The 16,762-nt window shown below is 50.4% G+C and overlaps 1 pseudogene; it reads left to right on the top strand.

The window, feature by feature from the left end:
- Positions 1-10,942: 10,942 nt before the first annotated feature.
- LOC116894463 lies at positions 10,943-11,346 on the top strand (annotated as a pseudogene).
- Positions 11,347-16,762: the final 5,416 nt, after the last annotated feature.

The following is a 16,762-nucleotide window of genomic DNA, read 5'->3' as shown; positions in this document are numbered from 1 at the left end:
AGAAGTGGCGGCGGGAATCAGCTTACAACACTGTCCCTGGGGAGCATAGCCAGACCCACATTAGAAAGCTCATCCAGGCATCGGGGCACATGCCTGCAATCCCACTATTTTCCAGGTGAAGACAGGAAGATCGGGAGTTCAAGGCCAGCCTGGGCTACAGAAGACCCTGACATGGGAGGAGGAGGACTGGAGAGATGGCTTAAGAGCACTTTGGGTGGGAATGGCTCCCGTAGTTTGGCATGAGGGAATGGCACTTTGAAAGTATGGCCTTGTTGGTGAAGTATCTCACTTTGGGCTTTGAGATTTCAGACGCTCACACTAGGCCCAGTACCACAGACTTCCTGATGTCTGCCTATCCACATGTAGAACTGTCTCAGCTCCTTAACCAGCACCACACCTGCCTGTGCACCCCCATGCTTCCCACCATAGCAGTGATGGGCTAAACCTCTGAGCCTGTTCAAAGAACAGTGTTCCTTTGCAGGCGTTGCCGCAGTCATGGTGTCTCTGCACAGCAATAGAAAACCGGAATTAAGACAGGAGTTCCTAGTATCTGTGTAGAGTGACTCCCAATTGCTATAGCTCAAGTTCCAGAGGATATGGTGCCACCTTCTGGCCTCTGATGGCACCCTCACACACACACACACACACACACACACACACACACACACACACACACACACACACACACACCCCTACATGTCTAATGTCTACCTTCAACAAATGTGTGTGCAATACCAGTGGAGGCCAGAAGAGGGTGTCAGATCCCCTTGGAACTGGAGCTATGGCTGGTTGTGAACCAGGATGTAGGGCTGAGACCCAAATCCAGTTCCTCTGCAGAGAGTTATACAGGCTTAACTGCTGAGCCGTCTCTCCAGCCCACTTAGAGTTAATGAGTGGACAGACTCTTTTACATTTATGTATGTATGTATGTATGTATGTATGTATGTATTTATTTGGGGCTGGTGCTGCTTACATGCCATGGTGCCAGTGTGAATGTCAAAGAACAACTTGTGCAAGTCAGTTCCCTCCACAATGTAGGCCAGGCTCTAAGACTTGCCTGTACCCACTGAGCTATCTTACCCATCTCTGAATGGGTCTTGAGTGACTGGTTCTCTTCCACAGTGTATGACAGATGATAACACAAAGACCAGCTACTGTTTTTACTTTGTCACTGCTGGAGAACAAGTCCAGGACCTAGTCCTAGCTGGGGTTCCTTTTGCTATGATGAAGTACCACGACCAGAAGTAACTTAAGGAGGAAAGGGTTTGCTTTGTGTACATATTCTGAATCATTGTTGGGTAAGGGAGGCCAAGGCAGAAATTCAAGCAGGGCAGAAACCTGCAGAGGCTATGAGGTACTGCTTTCTGGCTTGCTTGGTCTGCTTTCTTCCTTCCTTGCTTCCTTCCTTCCTTTCTTCCTCCTCCTCTTTCCTCCTCCTCCTTCTTCCTCTTCCTCTTCCTTCTCCTCCTTCCCCCCTCCTCCTCTTTTTCCTCTTCCTCCTCCTCGTCCTCGTCCTCCTCCTCTTCCTCCTCCTCCTCTTCCTCCTCCTCCTCTCCCTCCTCCTCCTCCTCTTCCTCCATTTGATCTTTCAAGATAAATCTTTACTGTGTAGCTCTGGCAGTCCTGGAACTTACTCTGTGGACCAGGCTGGTCTCAAACTCACAGCAATCTGCCTGCCTCTGCCTCTGGAGTGTTGGCACACCCAGCTCAACGTGCCTTCTTATAGCATGCAGGACCATCAACCCAGAGATGGCCCCACCCACAATGGGCTGGGCCCTCCTCCATCAACCACTAATTAAGAAAATGCCCTACAAAGCTGGAGGTGGTGGTACACATCCTTAATCTTAGCACTGTGGAAGCAGAGGCAGGTGGATCTCTGTGAGTTCAAGGCCAGCCTGGTCTAACAGAGCAGTCAGTGCTACACAGAGAAACAGAGTCTTGAAAAACCAAACCAAACAAAAACGGACGTAAAACTAGCCAGCATTGTCGGCCCATTGTAGGCTACTCAGACTGGGCAACTAGAACAGGTTGCGCATGCGCCTTTGTCCGCCTCTCACCCCAAACACTGTGGCTGCGGCCAGGTTCAGGGTAGCAGACTGCGCTCAGCGGGAGGTATCCGCCCACACACCAGTAGCTGCATTTAGCTGTAGTCACGGACACAGGTGGCACTGCTCAGCACCGAGCCCTGTCGCTCGCACATTGGTCACACTCACAGCAGTAGCTGCCACTGGCACTGCGCCCAGCACAGCTCTTCCTTTTGTGCTCCAGTGGTCTGGGAACACAAACTGCAGGAACCATCTCGAGGCTGGGGTGGGCAGTGGCGGCAGTAATGTCACAGACCCCGAGTGACGTAGAGACACAGACGGCATAGGGTAGAGAACAGAGTTCCCTGGCAGGATACTTATGGGTGGATAAGGAAGAAGGACAGAGGTTGTGGGAAGGAGTGGGAAGGAGCAACCTGGGTACTGAAGAGACTAGAGCACAAGAAACAGGCTCCCTAAAAGCAGCAATAATGTCACATGTGCCAGGTTGTGACCTAGATCAGTAAGAAGTGCAAGTCTGTTTGCACAGAGCTGACAGGCCCGGGGGACAGGACCAGAGGTAGTTGCTTAGAGAGAAGAGTAATTCCGGGATCATGCTCACCTATGCGGAGGGCATATAGTGGGGGTCAGAGAGGTGAATGAAGAAGGCATTAGAAAATAGGGGCTCTGGAATCCATGAGAGAGACATTATTCTCTGGTACTTTTTGCTGTGTTTTATAAAAAGATAAGAAGGGGGTATGTTTGTTGGAAGCTTAGAATGGTGTGGGGGAAGGGGGTGCCTCTGCAGGCCCATGCTGAGGCATCCCTTCCCCTTGAGGTACCAATCACAAGACAGTATAGTATAGAATAGAGTTTATTCAGGCCATGGAGAGGGGAGTTGAAAGGCAGAGAGAGGGAGAGGGAGAGAGAGAGAGGGAGAGGAGAAGAGGAGAGGAGTAGAAAGAGATGTGGTAGAGGAGAGACGGGGGAGGTGAATGGAGAGAGGGGGGAAGAGGGTAAGGAAGCAGAGAGAGAGGGAGGAGGGGGCAAGCAGCCCCTTTTATAGTGAGTCAGGCACACCTGGCTGTTGCCAGGTAACTGTGGGGCAGAGCCTAGACTAAATGCCAACATTTTTCATTTCGGTGATGGGTAAAGAATTTCACTGATTTGTGTCAGCCTGGCCGAGAAGCTACTCGGAAAGCTGAGGTTAGAGAGTCAAAAACTCTATATTACCCTGGCTTACACAGCTAGGTGAAAACCAGCCCGGTCTACATAACGAGTTTGCAGCCACCGAGTGTCTGTGTTGAAACAACAACAAAACTTGGTAGGAGAACCCTTATCTAGCATGCGCAGGGCCCTGGGTTCCATCTCCAGGACCATGGGAGAGGGGAAGAGGGAGAGGCTGAGATCAAAGCGGAGTGCAGTGGCACTTGTCATAATTGCTCCTGAGCCTGGGGCAGGAGACTGGAGTTTGGAACAGCCTGGGCAACACAGAGAGACCCAGTATTAATTAAGAAGAAGAAGTAGGAGGCACCAGAGGTTAGTAAATTGGGACAGTCATTAGGAATCATAAAACGATTCAGTGGGAAGCTGGCTAGAGGCACCATGGAAGTCAAAAAGGATTCAGTTGGGGGGATCAATGGTGAACTAATTGGAAGGTCCGACCTACTGAGAGGTCAGTGGAAGTTAAATGGGGGGTAATGACAGCTGGGGGCGAGGTGCAGACACCAAGCAGTAGGAGGTCCAAGAAGAGGGCAGACAGAGGAACTAGTGAACCAGCCCAAGGATTGCTGAGGGTCAGGGTGAGTGAGTGGCTTTGGGTACCCATGGGGCGGTGGGGTCAGAAGGTGAGTCACTGTAAAAAAGGCAAGAAAGCACAGTGGGTGGAGAGGACGGGTCAGGAGCAGGTCAGTTAGAACGCTGGCAGAGAGGCCCAGGGAAGGCCGTCGGCAAGGAGTTCAAAGCAGAGTGTCATGGTACTGAAAGACCACCGGGGTGGGGAAGACCCCCACTCAAATCTCGAGACGATGCAACCCCCCAAGAACTCACGAGGAACCGGTCTTGATGTAATAAACAAGAGGTGTATTTGAGGAACCAGAGCTCTGGGGACGACACGTATCTCACAAAGGAGACAGAGGAGTCGACCCCGAGCCCAATTAGGGGAAGGTATTTATAGGGAAAATTACATAGGCAGTTGGCAACAATCACACAAAGCAATTTCATTGGTTTGTAACTTGGGCTCAGCTCCCTTTGTGCATGAGCCACCATACCTGCTGTGGATTTGATTTCTTGGTCTTCCAGAATCTGGTTCTGTCTTAATTCTCGTGCCGGGCTCCTTCCGTCCGGGCTTGATGGCCCCCTCCCTCTCCCCCAGGCCTCACTGGCGTAGCTGAGGCTGGTTGATCTCATGATCAACTATAGGCCACCCTACATCCCCAAAACCCCATGTTTTTTCAGGGTTTTGAGTCAGGCCTCATGAGGCCAGATGGTTTGTGGTGGCTATGGCCAGGCTACATCCCCAAAACATGTTATGTTATTCTTTGCTGTGAGGCGCACTTGTCCTCACAGCGGGGTCAGGGGGGGACAGTTTAAAATCTTTATTCTTTCAGGACCTGCCTCCTGTCATCTCTGTGCTTGGGATGTGGGAGTGGGAGGATCATGAGATCAAGGCCAGCCTCAGCTACGCAGTGAGGGCCAGGGGGGGGGGGGGGAGGGCCATCAAAGCCGGACGGGAAGGAGCCCGGCAGCCATTGCAGTTGCTGGAGTACTAAGACAGAGCCAGATTCTGCAAGACCAAGAAATCAAATCCACAGCAGGTATGGTGGCTCATGCACAAAGGGAGCTGGAGGCCAGCCTGGGCTACACCGTGAATTCTATCTACATCATTGTGACTGTCCTAGTTATTGCTCTATTGCTGTGAGGAGACACCACAACCACGGAAACTTAAAAAGAAAGCATGTAATTGGGGGCTTGCTTTCAGTTTCAAGGGGTTCATGATGATCACGATGGGGACTGTGCTGGCAGACAGACCCAAAGCTGGACAGTAGCTGAGAATCACATGATCTGCAAGCTGCAGGCAAAGAGAGAACTGGACTAGTGTGAGCTTTTGAAACCTCAGAACCCATCCCCAGTGACAAAGCTCTTCCAACAAGGCCACACCTCTTAATCCTTCTAGAACAGTTCCACTAACTGGGCCTAAGCATTAAACACGTGCGCTTATGGGGCCATTCCCATTCAAACTACCACACTCGGCGGTCAAGCCTGACCCAAACCAAAAACAACAAAACCAAGTCCTGTAACTTTGGGCTTTTCCACCTGAACTAGTTCCCAAATAACAACTCGGAAGCTTAATACATGCCTAGGCCTTAAGCTTTGGTTCGTTCCTGCTACCTCATAATTCTCCTGCTTAAACTAGTCTACGTTCTCCACATGGCTGGTTGCCTCTCCTCAGTTTCAAACGTCCTCGAGTCCAGGTGACAAATCTCTCCCCTGACTAGCTCCTAGAGTTCCAATGTCTCTCCTGGAACTCCCACCTTCCACTTCCTGCCTTTTACTATTAGGCCGCTGGCTATTTTATTGACCAGGTCATGCTTCTACACAGTGCACAAGAGATCATCCCTACAAGGTCCAACCACTCATCCCAAAATCCCAAGTAGCTGTCTTCAGACACACCAGAAGAGGCATCAGATCTCATTACAGATGGTTGTGAGCCACCATGTGGTTGCTGGGATTTGAACTCAGGACCTCTGGAAGAGCAGGCAGTGCTCTTAACCACTGAGCCATCTCTCCAGCCCCAGGGTTCTTTTAAAGACAACATCTCATTATGTACTCTCCGCTAGCCAGGAGCTCACTATGTAGAGCAGGGTTGCCTTGAATGCCTGGTGCCTAAGGAGGACAGAAAAGGGCATGGGATCCCATCACAGTGGAGCTCCAGACACTCATGAGCATGTGGGTGCTGGGAACCAACCCTGCGTCCTTCGTAAGGGGGCTAAGTGCTCTTAAACACTGAGCCATCTCTGCAGCCGCAGGAAATAACTTAACAAGTGTGACTATACTCAGAAGACAAGGAGACCAGTACCCACGGTCCTGGGTCAGCAACACTGACCAGGGAAGAGACAGAGAAGGGGATGGGTGAGAAACACAGGAAGCTAATTACTGTTGGTCAGTCTGTGGTCTGGTTATGTTATCCCGGAACTAGTCAGTCTTGTTCTTGTCCTGATAAAGTTGCTGTTGCGTGGGGGGAGGGTCTGGGATGGGGTGGGGGGAGGGAGTTCATCTGTAGTGGTGGTGGGGGAGGGAGTTCATCTGTGGTGGTGGTGGGGGGAGTTCATCTGTAGTGGTGGGGAGATCATCTCAACAGATCTCTTCCTCCAGGAACCTGAGAGGACTGCAGGTCAGAAGAACACAGAGCAATGGAAAAAGACAAAATGGAGGCAGAGATGCCAAGTTTTTGTCCGGTTTTAAACTCCGTGTCAGGCATGGGCAGGCCCAAGTAAAAAGTCACTGCTTTTTATCAAAAGAGGCCTCCAATTTTCCCAGGACTGGGCCTGTAGCTCAGTGGTTTCCATCCCTAACACTGAAAAGAAAGGGGAGGAGGGAGAAGAGGGGAAAGAAGGAACATTAAGAAGCACGTCTTACATTTTTGGTTGTGAGCCTAGCTTTGGACAGCTACTCATCTCTCGGTTGGATGGTGGTGGCACACCCCATTAATCCCAGCACTTGGGAGGCAGAGGCTGCCAGATTTCTTTTCAAGGCCAGCCTGGTGTACATAATGAGTTCCAGAACAACCAAGGCTACACAGGGAAACCCTGTCTCACAAACAAAAACAAAACGAAGAAGGAAGAAAAAGAAAAGCAAGTCTTTGTGTGTTTGTTACACAATTTTTATTTTAAAAACATTAGGTAGCTGTAGCCCAGGCTAGCCTCAAACTTGCTATGTATCTGAGGTCGATCTCGAACTCCAGATTTCACACTGCCATGTCTGCCCTTGGCTTGTTTGGACTCTGTGTAGACCAGGCTGGTCTCAAAGTGTGGCAATTTGCCTTGTGAGTGCTGAGATCGATAGGCCTGCTCTGCCCTGCCAACCCACAGTCTTCATTACACTCTGGTGCCCACAAAAGAGGGGTCTGTGGGAAAACTGTCAGTGATTCTGTTTGTTTTACAGTGAAGTTTTATCACCGTTATTTTGCAAGAAAAACGAGGCAGAGAAGCAGACAGACTCAATCAACGGGCTGAGACTGCTTTATTGGAACATCAAAGGATCCCAACTTTTCCATGGATCAAGGTCGAGAGCATTTAGAGGGGCTGGAGGATATGTATTCACACACACACACACACACACACACACACACACACACACACACACACACACAAGCGCGCGCGGCTACCAGGAAGTTGGTGGGTGCTTTCAATACCCTGACATAATGTTTCTGCAGATAGAGAGAAGGTCATGATGGGGTCAAGCAAACCTTTATAGCTAGGGTCTATGGTCCAGTACAGCCAGACTGAATTTTTCATAATCCGAGGCCATTTCCTGTGTAATATCCTCCTTGCATTCTCTAGGTGTCTGATAAATACTCTTAAAAACCCAAGGCATAGCCTTTCATGAGATTTACCACTGAGTCACCCCCTCACCCCCTCAAGGAGCTCCCATCATCTAATTTATTTTATTTTGAGATCCTGGGGATTAAGCACGGGACTTTACACATACTAAGCAATAGCTTTGAAATTCTTTTTTCAACAAGAACTTGTATAGGACACAGAGTGGCCTGGAATTTCTGATCCTTCTGCCTCCGTTTCCGGAGTGACAGGACGACCTTGTACTATTACGCCTCCCGGTTTACTTTCAGCCTGTGGACCGGTGTGATTCCATACAACCAGTTTCTAGGCGAGGATGCCCAAAGGATCCAGGGCTGGCCAATCAGATTACACCTTCCTCCCTGGGCTATTACAATTGGCCAACCAAGCGTATTGCACAACCAATGGGAAGAGGATGTCAGGTCTGTCTACGAAGTTGTTGGAGCCTCTGCTGCTACCACTAGGGTGAGACTCTCTTCCGAGGTGAAGCTAACAGGCCGAACAGGAAAGGAAAAGAGGGGCTGAGACACGGAACAAAGCGGGTTTCTCCTGTCTGTAGTAGATAGTTCTACCTCTACAGAAGCCTTAAGACAAGAGTACATCCCGGACCCTGTGGTCTTTGAAGTTATGTCTGCTTCCAGAACCGTTTGACTTCCTCTCTTTAGTTTCGGTGGGACCCCTGTCGCTGCCGTTAACTATCTCGCTAGGAGCACAGTGGCGCATGAGTGTCCTGGCTGGGCTGGGAGTGGAGGCTTCCTGACATATTGGGCATATTGTGTCCCCGGGACTGCGCCTCTGACAAAGCTAGTTGGTTGGGTCAGAGTTGGACAGAAAGTGTGTGTGGAGCTTATTCTGTATTCAAGGGCAAGCCAGGATTTGTTTTTTTCTTTTTAAAGATTTATTTATTTATTATATATAAGTACACTGTCGCTGTCTTCAGACACACCAGAAGAGGGCATCAGATCCCATTACAGATGGTTGTGAGCCACCATGTGGTTGCTAGGATTTGAACTCAGGACCTCTGGAAGAGCAGTCAGTGCTCTCAACCACTGAGCCATCTCTCCAGCCCCAGAATTTGTTTAGAAGCATTTGAACCTAGACATAGAAAAGGCCTGAAGAGGGAGCAGAAAATATTGCTTCTTTCCCCTCAACTCCCCCAAAGAAAGATAAGTGGGGACAGCTAGATGGCTCAGGTGGCAAAGGTGCTTGCTGCCAAGCACGATGTCCTGGGTTCGAACCCTGGGACACACGTGGTAGAAGGAGAGAACTAACTCTTGTTAGTTGTCCCAGTTTTTAAGGAAAGATAAGTCAAGATGAGATCAAGAACACGTAGGAAATGTGGAGGGAATAAGTGGAAATACAGACTGGAAGTTGATGAAAGCTTGTGAAACGTAATGGTCCGGCAGGGCGATAGCTTGCTTCCACCGCCTTCTGTGGTCTCATGCTCTACCACCGCCTCAGCTACCAACTCAGCCCAAATATCAGACTTTGATATTTGTGGTTTGGTTTTGAGACAAAGCCTTGGATTTGTTATGTGGCCTAGATTGGCTTCAAAACTGACAATCCTCCTCCACTCCAGTGCTGAGATAACAGGCTGTGCGTGTGTGTGTGTGTGTGTGTGTGTGTGTGTGTGTGTGTGTGTGTGTGTGTTTGCTGGGGAAAGGTAGAACCTATGGCTTTGTGTGCACCCAGCAACACTCTGCTGCTGATCTGTACTCTCGAGCTTGGTATTTTGAGTATCCCCACCCCCACCCTCCCTTTTGAAAACAAGTCCCAGGTGTTGCCGATGCTCCTGGGACATTTTGAAAACCGATGTCTTAAAATAGCGCCTCAGGCAGGAGTGAGTGCTTTGTAAGCGTTCACTAAGAAATGAAATCCATTTTTTTTTTCCTTCCAGGAGGCTGCGTATGGGAGTCCATCTTGTTTGATCCTGTCTGCACGTAGAAGGTTCTCACCACAGCCTAGGATAACTAAGACCCAGACCCAGCTCTCCTCCTGCCCCGGGCCCCATTGACTCCGGCCACCCTTGAGGGGGAAGACTCACAGCAGAGCTGGACACCTGCCAAGGAGCTGCACTGGCACCGACTGTTTGGCTGGCAGCCACAGGCTTCCTGGCAGATACAGAGCACTTTGGAGTCTAGAAAGTGAGGCCCACTTTGCTCGTGCAGTTCCGGAAGCAGCTTCAGCAGTGAGTGTATCTGGATGGGTGCCAGTTGGCACCCCTTGCTCGGCCCCCTCAAGAGTCTAAAGGCGCTGTGCTAGGCTGTGTCCGTACCTGTACTGTGGTGGCCACCGGATGGTCTAACCTTGGGCAAGGATACCGGGTAGCACAGGACTTAGGCCCCAGCAGTTGGGAGTCACAGCTGCAGGGCTACTGATGTGACTGCAGAGGCCACACTCGAGCTCGCTGTAGGTCACGGGCAGTGCAGTACTTGGGTAGCTGTCCCTGGTGAGCAGCAAACACAGGCCTCAGGACAATTGAGCAAAGATGTCCTGCTTCCGGTCAGCTGGAAGAGCGGGCGATTTCATATGTGCTCTCCCTGCATTAGGGGTGAGGGAGTAAGGAAGCACGTACAGGACTCGGGGAAAGAGGGTGTCCTGGCTAGTTTTATGATACCTTGACAGAAGCTAGAGTTGTCTCGGAGAGGAGAGCATCCTGGTTGAGAAAACGCCTCCGTAAGATCAGGCTAGGCAAGCCTGCGGCATTTTCTTAATTAGTGATTATTATAGGTGAGCTCAGTCCATCCTGTGTGGGCTATCCGTGGGCAGATGGGCCTGGGTTCTGTGAGAGAGTAGACTGAGCAAGCCATGGAGGGGAAGCCAGTAAGCAGCTCCCCTCCACGACCTCTGCATCAGCTGCCTCCAGACGCTTGCCCTGTCTGAGTTCCTGTCCTGACTTCCTTCAGTGATGCTCTACGATGTGGAAGTGTGACCCCAACAAACCCTTTCCTCCCCAACTTGCTTTTTGGTTATGGTGTTGCCTCTCAGCAATGGAAACCTTGACCAAGATGGAGGGCAAGGGTACCTGATGCCTTTGCAGAGGGGAGCTGGAGGGTGAGATGGGTTAGAAGAGATTTGAGGAGCGAGGTTCATGTTGGAGGAGATACAGGACAACAGGGAAGCCAAGGCAAGAGGTGTAGGGCAAGGATGGAGAGCTCTGCTTGGGCAGGACCAAAGCCAGGAGCCTTGGGCAGATAAAGAGCAGGGGGCTGGTAGCTGTCCTTTGTCTCCACACCCAGTGTCAACAAGGAAGCACCTTGTCTGAAAGGAAGGGCCTTTCACAGGGTAGTGGAGCCCAGCAGGGTACCCAGGGCCCTGTGGGCAAAATGGAGCTACTAGACCTTCATGATGTCTGGTGACAAAGGACTTTCTGCCTTCCCTGAATCAGACAACCTGTTCACATGGGTACGAACCATCCATGGAGCCGCCGGCACAGTATAGGAAGACCGGAGGCATAAACTCTCCCTGGAGTTCTCCAGGGGTTACCCTTCCAACACAGCCACAGTGGAGTTCCTCACACCCTGCTACCACTTCAGGGTGGACACACAGGACAACATCTGCCGACACATCTACAGGGATCCGTGATTTGACTGTATGACGTCAGGACTCTCTTGCGTTCTGTCTGCAGTCTGCTAGGACCACTCAGCCCTTTGAACACACATGCTGCTGAGCTCTGGACAAACCCCACAGCATTTAAGGTGTACGTGTAAGAACCCTGTTCAAAGCAGGTTTCCAGTCCAGAGCCCTGATGCGAGCTGTCCAGACTCTTTTGTGTTATCTTTTCTCCTTAGGTGGTCTGCCTTTCCCTTGATTACTAAGCTGTGGTGTTATTTTTTTTAAATTAAGTCTGTTTGAGTCCTAGTGGTGTATATTAAATAAATATACATCAGTTGTTTTATATTTAAAAAAAAAAGGTGTGGAGGCTGATCACGCATGCATGCATAAGTCTCCAGGATGACTGGGTTTGAGGCTAGGTCAGGAGTAGGCTCTGAGTCCCTAAAGTCTGGAAGGGCTGGGGTTTGGGGATGTAAGAGAAGACATTGCTGTTTTGTATCTATTCCTTTTGTTTTGTTTTGAAACAGAGTCTTGGTCCGCAGCCCAGGCTGGACTAGAACTCGTAGTCCTTCTGCCTTTGCTGTGGAAGTGCTGCTAATGTCAGGTATGAAGTGGGAACTGGATTTCAGAGTACACACTTCAGGTTGGGTAAATGTTGAGGGTCTGGGCCATGATAGAGTGAGTGGGTGTCAGGTTGGCACCGGGAGGGAGCATAAGGTCTCAGGACTAATTTGTGCATGGCGCACGGAGATGGATCATGAACTGAGCCCAGGCAGACTCGGAGCCAGCTTTTCCAGACGAGCAACCAAGTGGTTGGATGGAGGCCCTGGGCACTTATGCCACGGGCTTAGCTTCCACCAGGGAAAACCTTGCCCACTCAGTAGCTGGCAGGGTTCAGGGTTTGCAGTAGAGTTGAGCATCTACGGAAAGCACCTATCAGTCATGACATTTTGGGAATAGGGGTTCAGAGCCAACAACCCGTGGTACTGATGCAAGGACCTCAGAAGGTTGCCACAGATGCACAGATGCAGGCCGAGCTGGTGGGATGCTGATGACTGGCAGGGTGGTACAGGATGCTGGTATAATGGAGTCTTTCCTTCTGCCCATTTTCATGCATGAGTGTGGTGTGCATGTGGGTATGTACATGTTTGCATGAGTTGGGCATGTGGGGGAGTGTACATGTTTCTGTGTGCGTGTGCATGTGCATGTTGGGAGCCTGGGGTGGGTGCTGGTAATACCCTTGATTGTGCCTCCACTGTGTTCACTGAAGCAGCATTGCTCAGTCAAACCCAGACCTTGTCAGTATGGCCACTGTCCCAAACTTTTTCTGGAGAGCCCCTGTCTTCCTCTTCTGGGACTGAAATTACAGGTGGGCCACCATGCATTTTTCAGTGGATTTAAACCCATTGAGCAATCTCCAATTCCCCAGTAGTAGCATCTGGGTACACGCTGAAGGATAACCGGCCAAGCAGCCATAGGCAACACCAGCACTGTGTCTGCATGGAGCTAAGTGTTTCTGGGCAGCTGGGCAGCGCATCTATGGGATCGCTCATTGCAGTTAGCGCACAGTCCCACTAGGTGGCGCCTGTGTGCTGCTGGAAAAAACCAGCACTTTATGGCTCAATCCCAAGGGGTGTGGGGGAGAGGTCTCCCCACAGCGTCCTAGCTTTGTGGATTCTCCCAGTCTCAAACACATGATGAGAAAACCGGGGGTGAGGGTGGACAAGTTGGAGCTCTGGGGAATCAGTGTTAACAATTTTTCTTGGATCCCCAGGTAAGTGCAGGGGTTCGGGGAGGGCCCCGCTGAGCTCCAGAAATCTGCGTGCAACACCTTTACATACTTGGGCCTCCATCTTCTTGACCAGTACCCTTTGGAAAATCCCAGAGAGTAAGGAAGTTGTGTCCTAAGAAACCAGATTTCCAGGCTTGGGAGGTGGCTCGGTGGGTGGGTAGAGCACTGGCTGTACGGAGTGTGAGGTGCTGAGCACACCCCCGTGGGTCCGGTATTCTTACAACAAGATGGGAGGCAGAGAAAGGAGGGACCTTGGAAGTCACAGGTCGGCTAACTTGGTGTGGGCAGAGGCTAACGACAAAAGAGGTGTGAGGTGAGGACCCACAAGCAAGGGTGTCCTCTCACGTCCGTACATGTCCTGGTAGTGCTCTGTGACTCGAGACTTTTGGATTCACACATCATGTACAAAAAACCAAAGATATTATAAGTAATAACTTGTCAATTAAAAAAAAGAAATCAGGGGTTGGGGATTTAGCTCAGTGGTAGAGCACTTGCCTAGGAAGTGCAAGGCCCTGGGTTCGGGTCCCCAACTCCGGAAAAAAAAAAAAAAAAAAATCGGGGCCCTCCTCTGGGAATAAAAACATTCAACACTGGGTGTGAGACTCAGAATTCGTGTGTGTGTGTGTGTGTGTGTGTGTGTGTGTGTGTGTGTGTGTTATAATTTAAATTATTTTGAGATGTGGAGGGGGGGGGTGTCTCACTATGTAGCCCTGGCTGGCCTAGAGCTCACTTTGTAGACCAGGCTGGCCTCAAACTTACTGGGCTCTGTCTGCTTCTGCCTCTTTTTTTTTTTTAAATATTTTATTTATTATATATAAATACACTGTAGCTGTCTTCAGACACACCATAGGGGGCATCAGATCTCATTACAGATGGTTGTGAGCCACCATGTGGTTGCTGGGATTTGAACTCAGGACTTCAGGAAGAGCAGTCGGTGCTTTTAACCTCTGAGCCATCTCTCCAGCCCCTGCCTCTGCCTCTTGAGTGCTGGGATTGAAGGTGTATGCCACCGTGATCAGCATATGTGGTGATGGTGGGGGTGGGGAGCTGTATGTGTCATAGCACACATGTGGAGGCCATTGTGGGTCCCAGGGATCAAACTCAGGCCATCAGTCTTGGTGACAGGCACCTTTACCCTCTGAGGCATCTTACTGTTCTGTCCCAGAATTCCCACCTGCTAAAACGGACAGTCCACCGAGACAGAAAACCATTCCCTTCTAGTGAAGCTGTATTAATTCTCAGGCCTCTAGAAATCACTGTCCTGGGGCCAAAAAACCCCTTCATGCCCTAGAACCTAAGCCCCTAAGTGTTCTAGTCCCCCGAGAGCAAGAACTCAGAATTCCTGGTCCGAGACCAACAAGTCTTTAACCATAAGAGCTGGGGTTCATCAACCCAGCTCCAAAGAACTAAATCCAGGCCACAGATATCGCTGTGCAGCTTGAATGTGAAGCATCTCCCGTAGGTGGACACGTGCGTTTGAACATGGTGTCTCTAGCTGGCTGGGCTGTTTTGAAGCTATGGCCTTGCTAGCATCAGTGAGTAGTTGGGGGCGAATCTTTTCTCTTTTCAAGCTTTTTATTGGATGTATTGATTTATTTGATGCATGTGTTCTGCCTACATGCATGTATGTGCGCCACACGTATGCATGGTGCCTGCGAGGGTCAGAGGGGGAGCAGATCTCCTGGAACTGGAGTTAAAGATGGCTATAAACCACCAAACAAGTGCAGGGAACTGAACCCTGATCCTCTGCAAGAGCACCGTGTGCTCTTAACCACTGACCCATCTCTCCAGCCCTGGCTGGGGCGTGGGCCTTGGAGGGGATGCCCACTTTTGTTTCCTGCCAGCATTCTCTGCTTCCTGATTTGTGAAGACTTGAACAAGCCATTCCATGAACTCCTGGTGCCACAGCCTAAGATGCACCAGCTTCCTTGCCTTTCCTGTCATGATGGGTGGTGCTCCCGCCCTGTGAGTCCGTGTGATCCTTTCCTCTCTTAGGTTGTTTCTGTCTGGTGTGGTGGATGGTTCTCCCTGGCAGAATGAGCAGTGCTCCCTGGCAGAATGAGCAGTGCTCCCTGGCAGAATGAGCAGTGCTCCCTGGCAGAATGAGCAGTGCTCCCTGGCAGAATGAGCAGTGCTCCCTGGCAGAATGAGCAGTGCTCCCTGGCGTGATGGGTGGTGCTCCTACCCTGTGAGTCCGTGTGATCCTTTCCTCTCTTAGGTTGTTTCTGTCTGGTGTGGTGGATGATGCTCCCTGGCGTGATGGGTAGTGCTCCCACCCTGTGCGTTCACGTGATCCTTTCCTCTCTTAGGTTGTTTCTGTCTGGTGTGATGGACGATGCTCCCTGGCAGAATGGATGGTGCTCCCTGGCAGAATGTATGGTGCTCCCTGGCAGAATGGACGGTGCTCCCTGGCATGATGGGTGGTGCTCCCACCCTGTGTATTCACGTGATCCCTTCCTCCCTTAGGTTGTTTCCATCAGGAATCTTGTTACAGTGGCAAGAAAACTACATACACCTCTAACCTTCTCTTTTCAACGACTCAGCCCTCCTGCCCTGTACATACAGACTGTCCTTCCCCAGGTAGGAGAATAAGCCTCTGGAATTTAGGGACATGGCTCCAAGAATCTCCTTCCCAGGATGCCTGCAGGGTGAACACAGACACAGAGGAAGACAGATGTGCAGAAGTGCAGGGTTGTGTAAAATCCAGCACAGCAATTCCAGCCACTGCATCTGGCCCGCAGCGCTTAGGCTGTGGGATTTGGGGACTGTGGCTGAGGTGCCAGGACAGTGCAGGACCCAGGCGTGGCACACATGCCTGTACTCCCAGACTTTGGGAGACTGAGGCAGGAGGACCTCAAGTTTAAAGTAGGACTTGGCACAGAGGCCAGTCTAAGGGGCGTGGCTCAGACTGCCACTGCGTGGTAGGACTGCATGGGAGGTACACTGGTCAGGGCAGCTCACATCACCGCACGCTGTCAACATGGGCAGTTACAACTGTATCCTGCAGTCACCCAGCTGCAGCCACTGATTCGCCTACAGGGGTGAGGGACGGACCAAAAGCTGGAGTTGACAGAGGAGGAGTGGGGGCCGGGGACGCTAAGGAAATTGGGTCTTTGAAGATCTTTGTGACTCTCTCCACATTAGCTATTTGATCCCCACCACAGCCCTACACTTACGTCTTCTTATCATTTTGAGTCCACAGTGAAGACACCCAGGGTCTTTATGGCTCAGTGGTAGACAGAACATTTGCCTGGTGTTGTGATTGTGTTCTGTTAGACATAGATGGTGGCAGGCCAGATGGCTCAGCAGGCCAAGGTGCTGGCTGCCAAGTGTGCAAGCCTGAGTTTGATGCCCAGATCCTGCACAGTGGATGAGAGAACCTTCTTCTGCAACCTGTCTTCTGAACTCCACGTGCACATCATGGCTTGTGCCACCTCCATTCTCTTACCTGGAAAGGCACACATGCACAGTCCACACACATGCACACAGATATACATACACACATAGACACACAACATAGACAGATATATACACACACAAATATATATACACACATACACACATGACACACATACAGAGACATGCATATATATACACAAAGAGAGACAGAGATAAATGCATACACACACATAGACATACAGACATTCATACACAAGATATACATACACAGATACATACACAGAAAGTACACACAGATATACATAAATGATATATACACAAGACACACAGATATACATACAGACATTCATACACAAGATACACATACATACACAGATACATACACAGAGAGTACACACAGTTATACATAAATGATATAC

This window comes from Rattus rattus, chromosome 2, assembly GCF_011064425.1.
Source record: "Rattus rattus isolate New Zealand chromosome 2, Rrattus_CSIRO_v1, whole genome shotgun sequence".
Lineage (NCBI taxonomy): Eukaryota > Metazoa > Chordata > Mammalia > Rodentia > Muridae > Rattus > Rattus rattus.
Note: the sequence above shows the minus strand (reverse complement) of the source record. Positions and strands in the feature narration are given on the sequence as shown.